Source organism: Phodopus roborovskii, unplaced genomic scaffold, assembly GCF_943737965.1.
Source record: "Phodopus roborovskii unplaced genomic scaffold, PHOROB, whole genome shotgun sequence".
NCBI classification, from domain to species: domain Eukaryota; kingdom Metazoa; phylum Chordata; class Mammalia; order Rodentia; family Cricetidae; genus Phodopus; species Phodopus roborovskii.
The window spans coordinates 21,450,562-21,460,901 of record NW_026126434.1 but is presented as its reverse complement, the minus strand read 5'-3'; positions in this window follow the sequence as shown (position 1 = coordinate 21,460,901).

Here is a 10,340-nt window from a genome sequence, read left to right as displayed (position 1 = left end):
AGAAGGAGGAGGTACTTTCCCCACGGTAGCCTCTGAGACTTCTGGAGTTTAGATTAGAATGCATGATCTGCGGAGCATGCCCAGGTGAAAAGCAGCCCCTATCCAGGAGCTAAGCTGCAATTCAATGGCTGGAGCTATGCTGCCAGCAGGGAGCAAACTTCAGTGTACAAAAGGAGACCTGAGGTGAAGAGGCACTCAGAGGACACTTTTAAGTTCTTCCTCAACCCACCCCATCCCATTTCACTCATGGTTTCAGAGGGTTCGATCCATGTACAATTGGGCAGAGCAGAAGAGTAGTGGGCACATGAAGCAGAAACTGTTCTTCACCTCTGGGGGACAGAAAGCAGAGGGTGACAGGGGAAGGGGAACAAGGCATGTCTCTTGTGACTGACTTTCTCCAGTGTACCCTCTTAACGTTTCCAGAACCTCTGAACATCTCTCTACCAAGTATGGGACCAGGCATCCAATACACGAACAATGTTTTGTATTCAACTTATAGAAAATTCCTATGCCCAAGAATTTGGTTGGAAATGTATCTTTTCCAGCCAATAAGAGCCATTTTTATCTTACTGTTGCCATTGCTGTGGCAAAACACCATGGCCCGAAGCAATTTGAGAGGAAATGGGATTAGTTCTTCTTACCCTTCCAGGTCACAGCTCATCACTGAGCTATGTCAGGACAGGAACTCAAACAGGGCAGGCAGGAACTTGGAGGCAGGAGCTGATTCAGAGGCCATGGAGGTGTGGCACTTACTGGCTTGCTCCTTATGGCTTGCTCAGTCTGCTTTCTTATAGAACTCAGGACCACCAGCCCAGGGTTTGCTTCACCCACAAAGAACTGGGTCCTTGCTTATCTGTTGTTTGCTGCAGCTGCAGGCGATGAAACACGAATCACAAAACTCAGCAAAACCCATGTGGAGTTTACTGGGAAAGAGAGCAAAGGGAGGGATAGGTGTTGGCCAACCAGGAACAAAGATGGGAAAGGATGAACAGGTGGGAGGCACTCACTTAAAAGGGAAAGCTTGCACATGCGTACAGAGTCCTTACACAGCCACTTAACGCATCACATAGCCACACAATGCAGGGCCCTTTGAGCTATCTAAGCATCTGCATGAATGCCAGTGTGTGTACCCTGCCGGTTGTCAGGTGGTGGGTCAGCATAATGCCAGATATCAACAGTACTAATCATCAATCAACAAGATGCACCACAGGCTTGCCTATGGGCCAATCTGGTGAGGGTGTTTTCTCACTTGAGGTTCCTTCTTCCAAAGTGACTCTAGCTTGTGTCAAAAAAAAAAAAAAAAAAAAAAGGAGCCAGTTCACAACTGAAGCTTTAGGAAGATTCATCTGACTATACGGGGTGGATAGATGGAGATAAAATCTAAGCATGGAGAGGCCAATTGGAAAGGTCAGTCTTGGTGTGAGCGAGTCTTCTTTGAGCTGAGCATCGTCATCTTAGGGAATTCAGCTGTACCCTCTTGCAAATAATTGCCCCAGGTGGGCGTCTTGACTGTTTTCACATCATGCAGGAATGGGAAATGTCATGAGACCTTCATCTTAGTACCCAGCTGTTCGTTACCTTAATTGCACATTACCTCAAGGAAGGGCTAGTTATAGACAGAAAAGATTAGGGAATATAAGATTATGGTGTAGCCCTCATTCCTGCTGGATAAAGGCTTCTCAGGTGCTGCCTGTTGGGGGCAGGAGCACCCACACCCCTATAAATAACCCCTCACTTAAGATCACCCAATAAACTCTTGGTTCCCCGGAGTGAACTTTGGTGGCATCATGCCTTAGTTTGTCTTTGGGATCTTGAGAAATACATATGGTTTATATTTCACTCTGGGAAGGAATTTTAGCCATATATATAGAGTTGATGGGGACTCAGCTAAGACATTTGAGGGCTAGTCTACCCAAGGGTAAACAGAAAAGATTCTGAAGGTATTTGGAATTAGCAGACGTGATGAATTGGATTTGGGATGATAAAAAAAAAAAAAAAAAAAGAGCCCTTATCAGTAGTAGCATTAGGGAAGTGAAGTGTGTTGTGGAATATTACTTTAACTAGGCAAAGATATGTTACATTTGTTTATGTTGTATTTGTTTAGTGATATAAAGATGTGTTACATTTATTTAACATTTAAAGATGTGTTATATTAGTTTATGTTGTATTTGTTTAAGGAGGTAAAGATGTGTTACATTTGTTTATGCTGCATTTATTTAAGGATGTAAAGATGTTGCTTTGCCTGCCTGAGGCAACTGATTGCTCTTCAAAAACGGAAAAGAAAAAAAAAAAAAAAAGCTGAATGGCCAGTAGCTAGTCAGTAGAGGGATGATGGGGCTGGTGGACAGAGAGAATAGAGACTGAGAGAGAAGAGAATGAGGGAGAAAGGGAGGGAAATGCCAGCCAGCCAGCCAGCCAGCCACAGGTTAGGATATACAAAATGAAAGGTAAAAAGCCTGTCAAAATGTAGATGAAGAGAAACAGATTAAGTTATAAGAACCTGTGGGGCAAGCGTAAGATAAGGCCAAGCATTCATAATTAATAATAAGTCTACGAGTCACGATCTGGGAGCTGGTTGGGAGCCCCACCCCCCAAAAGCCTGCTATAGACATGGGGCAGCAGGGTGGAGAGGCAGTGAGAAGGCTCTGTTGGTCACTGGGTGAGAAGAGGCAGTGAGACGCCCCTGCTAGTCACCGGGTGAAAACACACTTTGTAATGCTCAGTGGGTAAAATCACTTCTGCCAAACCTGACTTCAATCCCCGAGTCTCATGTGGTCAAAAGATAGAACTGACTTCTACAAATTGTCCTCTAACCCTCCCCACAACACACACACTCTACATACTCTAAATAAATAAGTATAATGAAAAACATTTAAAGGTGGCAAAAATCTGCTCAGCCTTATATTGAGTGTATTCCTCTCTTTTGCTCTGGCAGAAGCAAAAAGTGTTAATGCTGTTCCCAGAAAAAAGCAAGCATAATTCTCCTGGAGTGTCACTGCAAGGTGGGATTCTAAGCCTAGCTGCTTGGGGCCTCTTAGGTTCCTTTCTGTCTACACCAGATGGTCACATCCCACCTTTACCTGTAAACTAACTCTTAATGCTTTATCACTCCTTCACCTGCTGTCATGACTCTGCCAAGTTTTCTCCCGATCACTTCCTCCAACCACTGTTGGTTCTCGACCCTTCCTGCCTCGATCACCCCACAATCCTCTCTGCCTGGGAGCACCCGGTTTGCTGGGGTAATGGTACAGTTTGAAGCTGTAGATACTTTCCCCCAGGTTGGCTTCCTGGAGCTATCCAGTGCTGAACAGGACAAATGAACAGTTGACCAAGTTAACCTCCGCCCACTTCTTACAGGCTGACCTTTTCAAACCTGTGTGGGGCTTGCATGGTTCCTTGCTCAATTGTATCGGTCTGGTCTGCTGGAGTTATTCTGAAATCTGATTTTTTGTTGTTGTTGTTCAGATATTTGCTATGTCCTTTCTTCATTTGCTTTTTCTGCATGTATAACTGGCTCTATTTTCTAGACTTTTGTTAACAGAAGGAAGGTGCAGGGTTGAGAGCAGGAAATGATCCATAATCAGTGTCCCTTACCTCAGTCACCTGCTCTCCTGGACTGACATCTAGCTATCAGCAAAGTTCTAGAGAGGGCTGCCTAGGACCTGACCCATATCCCCTGCCTCTGTCCCACCTCAAACCACCCAGGGATCCTTACTGATCCACACTGTGACTGGGGCTAGTCCCCTGTGACCAGACCTTCTGGATATGACTTAAACGTATGCTCATCACTTTTCTTCATCTAGGAGTAGTAGCTGGGCAATGGCAGTGAGTTGTAAATGGAGTTTTTAATTGGTCTAGATAATAAAAACCTGGAGTCAGATATAGAGGAAAATGCTGAGAGATCAGAGAGAAGAAGGAGCAAGCCACCGCTACATCTTACCTCCTTAGCATCTCAGCAGACAAGAGAGCGAGCTCCTGTTTCTCCCTGCTTATATCCTGTTTCCGTCCAGTCATCTCACTTCCTGTCTGTCTGTACAGACCTCCAGACCTCTATGGTTAGCTAGCGGCAAGCTCCATTCTGTGACCTTCAGAAAGGCTTTATTTGTATAAGCAAGATAGCACCACAGTGAGCAGATCGTAGAAACCAGGCCAGCGGCTTTGCCCATTTTTTTTCCCTTCACAGCCTCCTTTCCCCTTTGATGCCTAGGACACCAGAGCTGTTCATTAATTGATTGGTTGTTGTAATAATTATAATCCTAGGAACGTATGTCCCATATACCTACCCCAGCACATTCACACGTCTTGTCCTGTTTTATGTGAGAAGAGGCATGGCAGCTTCAAGAGTGACAACTCACAGTCAAGTGAACCTGGTACCCTAACCTCATCAATGCACAGTGGTGCAGTCATCTGGCATGAGCCAGACGAAAGCCCCGAAGATAGGGTGGGACAGCCCCTGGACGCCTGACCTGGTCTCTCTGGTTGTCCTGGAAGTGCTGAAGGCAACAGATCAGCTGCAGCACTGGGTTCTGTGACTCAAGTTTCTCAAGAGCAAAACCTAGTCATTCTCCCAAGTCCCAGCCAACTTTCACAACTGCAAAAATCTCTGACTCTAAACTAGGCTCTATCCCACTCACTCCCATTTCCAACCCAACTACTGATGTGGGTGGTTTGAAAGGAACAGAAAAGAGACGTCAAAGCCGTGACAACCTCCTGACAACATTTTAACTTGAAAATTGCCTCTAAATGGATGGCATAATTCTGTGTAGGCAGATGGAAGTCAGGTAAACTTACTTAGACTCCCCTGGGTCTTGTATCTTTGCCACATGTTGGAGAGTCACAGCTCTGGAGCCGACCACTATCAGCCATACCTAACTCAACCTGGCTGACCACCACCACCCATGGCTAACTCAACCTGGCTGACTACCACTACCCATGGCTAACTCAACCTGGCTGTCCACCACCCAAGGCTAAGTCAAGGCGGATCACTCTGGGAAGTTCCAGAAATGTGATATTTTCCTGTTCTGAACTCAGTAAATTCATGTGTATCTCCTGGTCCTCACCACCCAGGTCTGGTTTATTCTCCTAGATTAAATGTTGGTCCCCTCTGCATGCCACTATCCCCAGGCTTAATGTGGACCAGGGGTTAGAGGTGGCACAGAGGTAAGGGATATGACTCAGGTCCTAAGCAGTCATCTCTAGGACTTTGCTTGTAGCTAAGTACCAGTCCAGATGACTAAGTAGACAGAATCCTCTCCACTTAAAAAATGAATCCTTAGATACAGTAATAAAGGTGGTTTTTTTGTGACATTTTTCCTTTAGTAGGGACATTATTATCTGCCTTCACACACACTCAATCCATGCCTGATCTTTCTTTCCCCATGCCCAGGTCCTTCCCCAGACTGGCCGTGGGAGGTAGAGGAGACTAGGCTGAACTTTTTCCCATGGAAGAAAAGGACAGATGTCTGGAGAGATGGATCCACTATTGCTCTTGCAGAAGACCCCGGTTTGGTTCCCGGCACCCATGTGGTAGCTCACAACCATCTGTAACTCATGCACAGGAAATCTGATGCCCTCTTCTGACCTTCACAGGGAGTGGAGGGGAGCAAGGAGAAGCTCCAGAAGCCTGTTTCCCAGGGAGCTGAGATCCAGCCTGAGACAGGTCTTTGCTTTTGGGCCTCCCTGTGCTAGAGATGGCCTGGAAGCCAGGAGATATGAATATATGATGGGTCCCATGTGCTCAGAACAGGCTTGCATAAAGCTCTTTTGTAGCATGAATTCTGATTAGTCAAAGATGGAGTTAATCCTGAAAGATCAGAGAAGCAGAGCAGCCAGCTACTAGTTCTTACCTCTCCTGAATCCTCAGACCAAAGGGACGATCCCATCCCTGTGAATCCTTGGATAGAATGCACGATTCTGTCTCTAGGAATCCCCAGACTGAAAACAATGAGCTCCTGTCTCCTCCTGCCGTATATTCCTCTCTCCACCCAGCCATTTCACTCCTATCTCCACCTCCCAAGTGCTGGGATCAAAGGTGTGAGCTCCGTTTCTCTTTGAGACTGGATCAATCTAGTGTAGACCAGGCTGGTCTTGAACTTGCAGAGATTCCTTTGCCTCTACCTCCTGAGTGCTGGGATTAAAGGTGTGGGCCACCACTGACTGGCCTCTATGGCTAACTAGTGGCTTAGCTCTGTACTCTGATCTTTAGGCAAGCTTTATTTTGTTAGATCACAAACAAAATATCACCACACGTTTTGGAGCTGGACTTGGTGATGCATGCCTTTTATGCAAACACTCAGGAGGTAGGGATAGGTAGAGCTCTGTGAGTTTCAGGCCAGCCAGGACTACATAGTGAGACCCTATCTCAAAAAAAAAATATTTTTAAAGTGCAGAGGGGCCCTTGATCACAGCCTGCACGCTATGGCTCATACTCTTCACTATTTGCTTTGCTATGGACACTGTGCTGAGATGGCCACTGCCTATATTGTAACAACTATTGCCATGACACAAATAAATGATCCCCAAATATTTTATCTCTAATCTCTATCTACTTTCCAGTCTCAAAAAAATCTCTTTATCTCTAAGCCTTCTTCACACTCTGTTTAAAAAACAAACAAACAAACAAAAAAAACAAAAACAAACAAAAAAAAAACTAAGACCATTATTTAAACTTTACCTCAGGATTTGTAAGTTCATTTGAGTGTGTGGATTTTAAAAACGTAAAAAAAAAAAAAAAAAAAAAAAAAAAAAAAAAAGGCAGGCATTGGTGGCATACACCTTTAATCCCAACACTTAGGAGGTAGAGGGAGAGGGAAGCAGATATCTGTGAGTTCAAGGCCATCCTGGTCTACAGAGTTAGTTCCAACACAGGCTCAAAAAAAAAAAAAAAAAAAAAAAAAAAAAAAACAAAACAAAAAACAAAAGCATTGATGGTTTTTTAAAAAAAATCTATACACAGGTAATCTTAACTTGCTACAGAAATATATATATATAATCTGTAACTTGGACTCAATAAGTAGGACTTACAACATGTTTGAGGATTAAGGTTTATAAATTCCCGAGGTCCATCCAGGCTGACGAAAACTGACTTGAAGATGTCTGTCTAGCCTCTTTGTCTTTGCTAACTTTGGTAAGTTTGGATAAACTGAGTCATACCAGAAACTGATAATCTATAAAGGTTCACTGTGAAAGGACCAGGAGAGTAGAGTTTCTGGTCTCTCTGGGGACTGCATTTACTGTTTAAAGTCTTTTAGGATTCAAACTTAACAGGAATAAAACCACAAGGTCCTAATTCTCTAAAAGCTATGGACTTGTAAACTGTTAAAGATAATAAGGACAGGAAAGTTAATGGCCGGTCTCCATATAAATTATTGAAATCTTTAATGTACTCAGAACTGTGCTTGTAGGTGTGCTAAGTACAAATGTAATTCATCTACAGGGACCAAGCTTTTAGTCTTCTGTATATGTTGTACAAGGTTAACCCTGACACAATGAACTAAAATCAATTAAAGTTTGTTTCAAATCAAGTGTAGTTAATAGATTAGATGGTGGCCCTCAAACCTCAGAAAGATCTGAATATGGCATTTAATGTGTTTAATAAAAATAGTCTTCCTTGATAGACAAAATACCAGCTCTGGTTGCAGCAGCTGAGGCTATCCTTAAAGGAGATGGGCAGTAAGAGACTCCTTCTAGAGATTACTTCAAGTGCGGTGACACATAGCACTGGGCAAAGAACTGTTTCATGCCTTGCCCCTGCCAGGCTTGCCACACTGTTGGACTGACTGCTCCTCTCTGCCTCATTAAAGTAGGCCAGTTCAAGTTCCACCTGCATAGAAAAATCTCTCATTGCTTCTTGTCTGGTGGCTGAGGGCTGATGCCTTGTGTGGCAGCCAAAGTCTGATGACCTCTGCCTCCAACAAAGCCATTGAGATCACCACTGAGGGTCACAGGCTGGCTGTCCAGATAGTGGGTAAGTCTCTGTCATTCTTATTTGAGAGGCCGCTTGGTTGATACTTCCTACTCACCTTTATCCTGCTGGCCATGTCCACTCTGCCTTTTCTCTCTGCTGTCTCTTAGTCACAATAAAACCCTTAACCAAACAGTGAACTGGTCACATTGACAGTTTCTTTACTGCACTCACTTGCAATATCCATATGTGAACACTTACAGCTATGATTAGAGGAACAACATGTGTACATTTGTGTCTAGACATGTGTCCTCACACTGAAGTTGGCCGCTCACAGTGGGAGTCTGTACCAGATGTGGAAATGGAACACTGAATTCTAAAGACCTAGGCCTGGGCTGTACCTAGAAGTCCTTTCTAAGTTCCTCTTCCTGATCTCCTAACCCCAAAGCCTACACCTATGCAGCTCAGCCCAAAAGCTCCGTTGCCAGAAACGACTAGGGTGATGAGATTTTCTTCCTCTTCTGCTTTTTATGATTCTTTCTGGTCTTCTCCTACCAACTGGGGAGGGACCAAGTGGTCTCTGCCACCTCATATACAGCCCAGGTCATTCTTTGTTCCATCTTCAGCCAGTATAGACCTGAGGGTATGCAGGTGAGGACTAGGGCACACTCTGCATTCATGTTGACGCTTCTTAGCCTCGTTGTCCGGAAAATGCTTAGGTTACTAACAAAGGCAGAGGTCCACCCAGGGAGGTTCACTCAGACTTCAGAGTGGCTGAGAAGTTCTTGGTCAGGTAAAAGAACCTTTGATGAGACAGTGACATATATATATTTTCCCTCTGCCTCTGTGTAAAGGGAAAGCATAGAGACCATAATGGAAGGGTCAAATGATTAACTGAAGTCATGCTTTTCTTTCTTTCATTTTTTTTGTCTCTTTGTTATTTGTTTGTTTGTATGAGACAGGGTTTCTCTATGTAGTCCTGGCTGTCCTGAAATTTACTCTATAGACCAGGCTGGCCTCAAACTTAGAGATCCACCTGCCCCCTGAATGCTGGGATTAAAGGTGTGTGTCACTTGAAGTAACATTTCTTAAGTTGAAGATACAAACATTATTTCACATGATTTGGCTTGGCTGAAATAGTTCATCATCAATTAATTTAAAAAAGCATGAATGTCGCAGCTGAGAGGACCTGGATTTAGATCCATTTCTGCCCCTTTTTTTGCTGTGTAACCTGGGGCAAGAGCTTAACCTCTCTGGGCTCATTAATTGCATGTAAAACTAGGCTCCTAGGGCTGTGTGAATATCATCCATGAAGTTCTAAGACCCCTTTCCTGAATCATAGCCTAAGAAATACTAGACTAGCCCTCAGGGTCCTATTTGAACCGGTCATGGCTCCCTATCCATCCATCCCAAGCTGTCATCACCATCCATCAGGTGAGAAAGCAGCATCTCCTTAGGCAGGAACCCAGAGGCCAAGATTGGAGCAAGGGACAGTGTCCCATAGGTTTCTTTGTTGGAAGAAAGGGAAGGCAGCTTTGCCTCACCCCAGATCTGTTTCTGGGACCTCTGTAGCTTCTTGGCTAAGGACTAGAGCAGGGGTAGGAGTGATGGACACAGCTCTGAGATGACTTACACAGGCCTTTTTGTAGGATGTGAGGAAGGAAACAAGGAAGAACACGAGGGTTCAATGACCCTGAAGATGTGTCAATGACCTTCCATGGCACCTCTGAGGAATGGCTGTGTCTCCCACAGGAAATGTAAGTTTGCCACCCCATGCTACCCTACTCCACCCCTAATACATGGGCATTTGGATTCTGGTGTACCTGTCCTCTTGGAGAACAGGAGCCTCCTCAAGATAAGCAATGTAGCTTTTGTCTGTACATACACATATTCTCACAGATAATCACATGAGCCTATGTGGGTGCACCAGATCTAGCTATGGAATCTAGAAAAGAACTCAGACATCGTTCTTTGTGGACAAATTTAAAACACAAGTGTAGCTCATTTTATTTTATCTCAGGAAAAAAAAAAAAGACAAAACATACAAACACACAAACAAAAAAGCCAACTCTCCAGAAAGAAAGGCAGTAGATAGGGCCTCTGATGGGGCAGCTCTGAGCTACCCAGGCTCAGGTCCAGGGCTTGACAGTTCTAACCTCTCTCATGGGACCTGAGAGCACACACTCTGGCACTACTCCCTGCACAGTTCCTGTCTTCAAGCCCAGCTTTGTTGCCCCGAGATGGCCCTGTGACTAAGTGCATGACGGCCTGCGGCAGTGTGAGAGGGCTGCCTACAACTCCTTGGGACCAGAGCAGGATCGGCGGCAGACCCAGGAGCCAGGGAGGGGAAGTCAATAAAATAGAGAGCGTTTCCTCACATTTTTATCTTCTGGAAAAAAAGTAGTCAAGTGCCACTTCCAGGCCAGCAGCTCCCTGA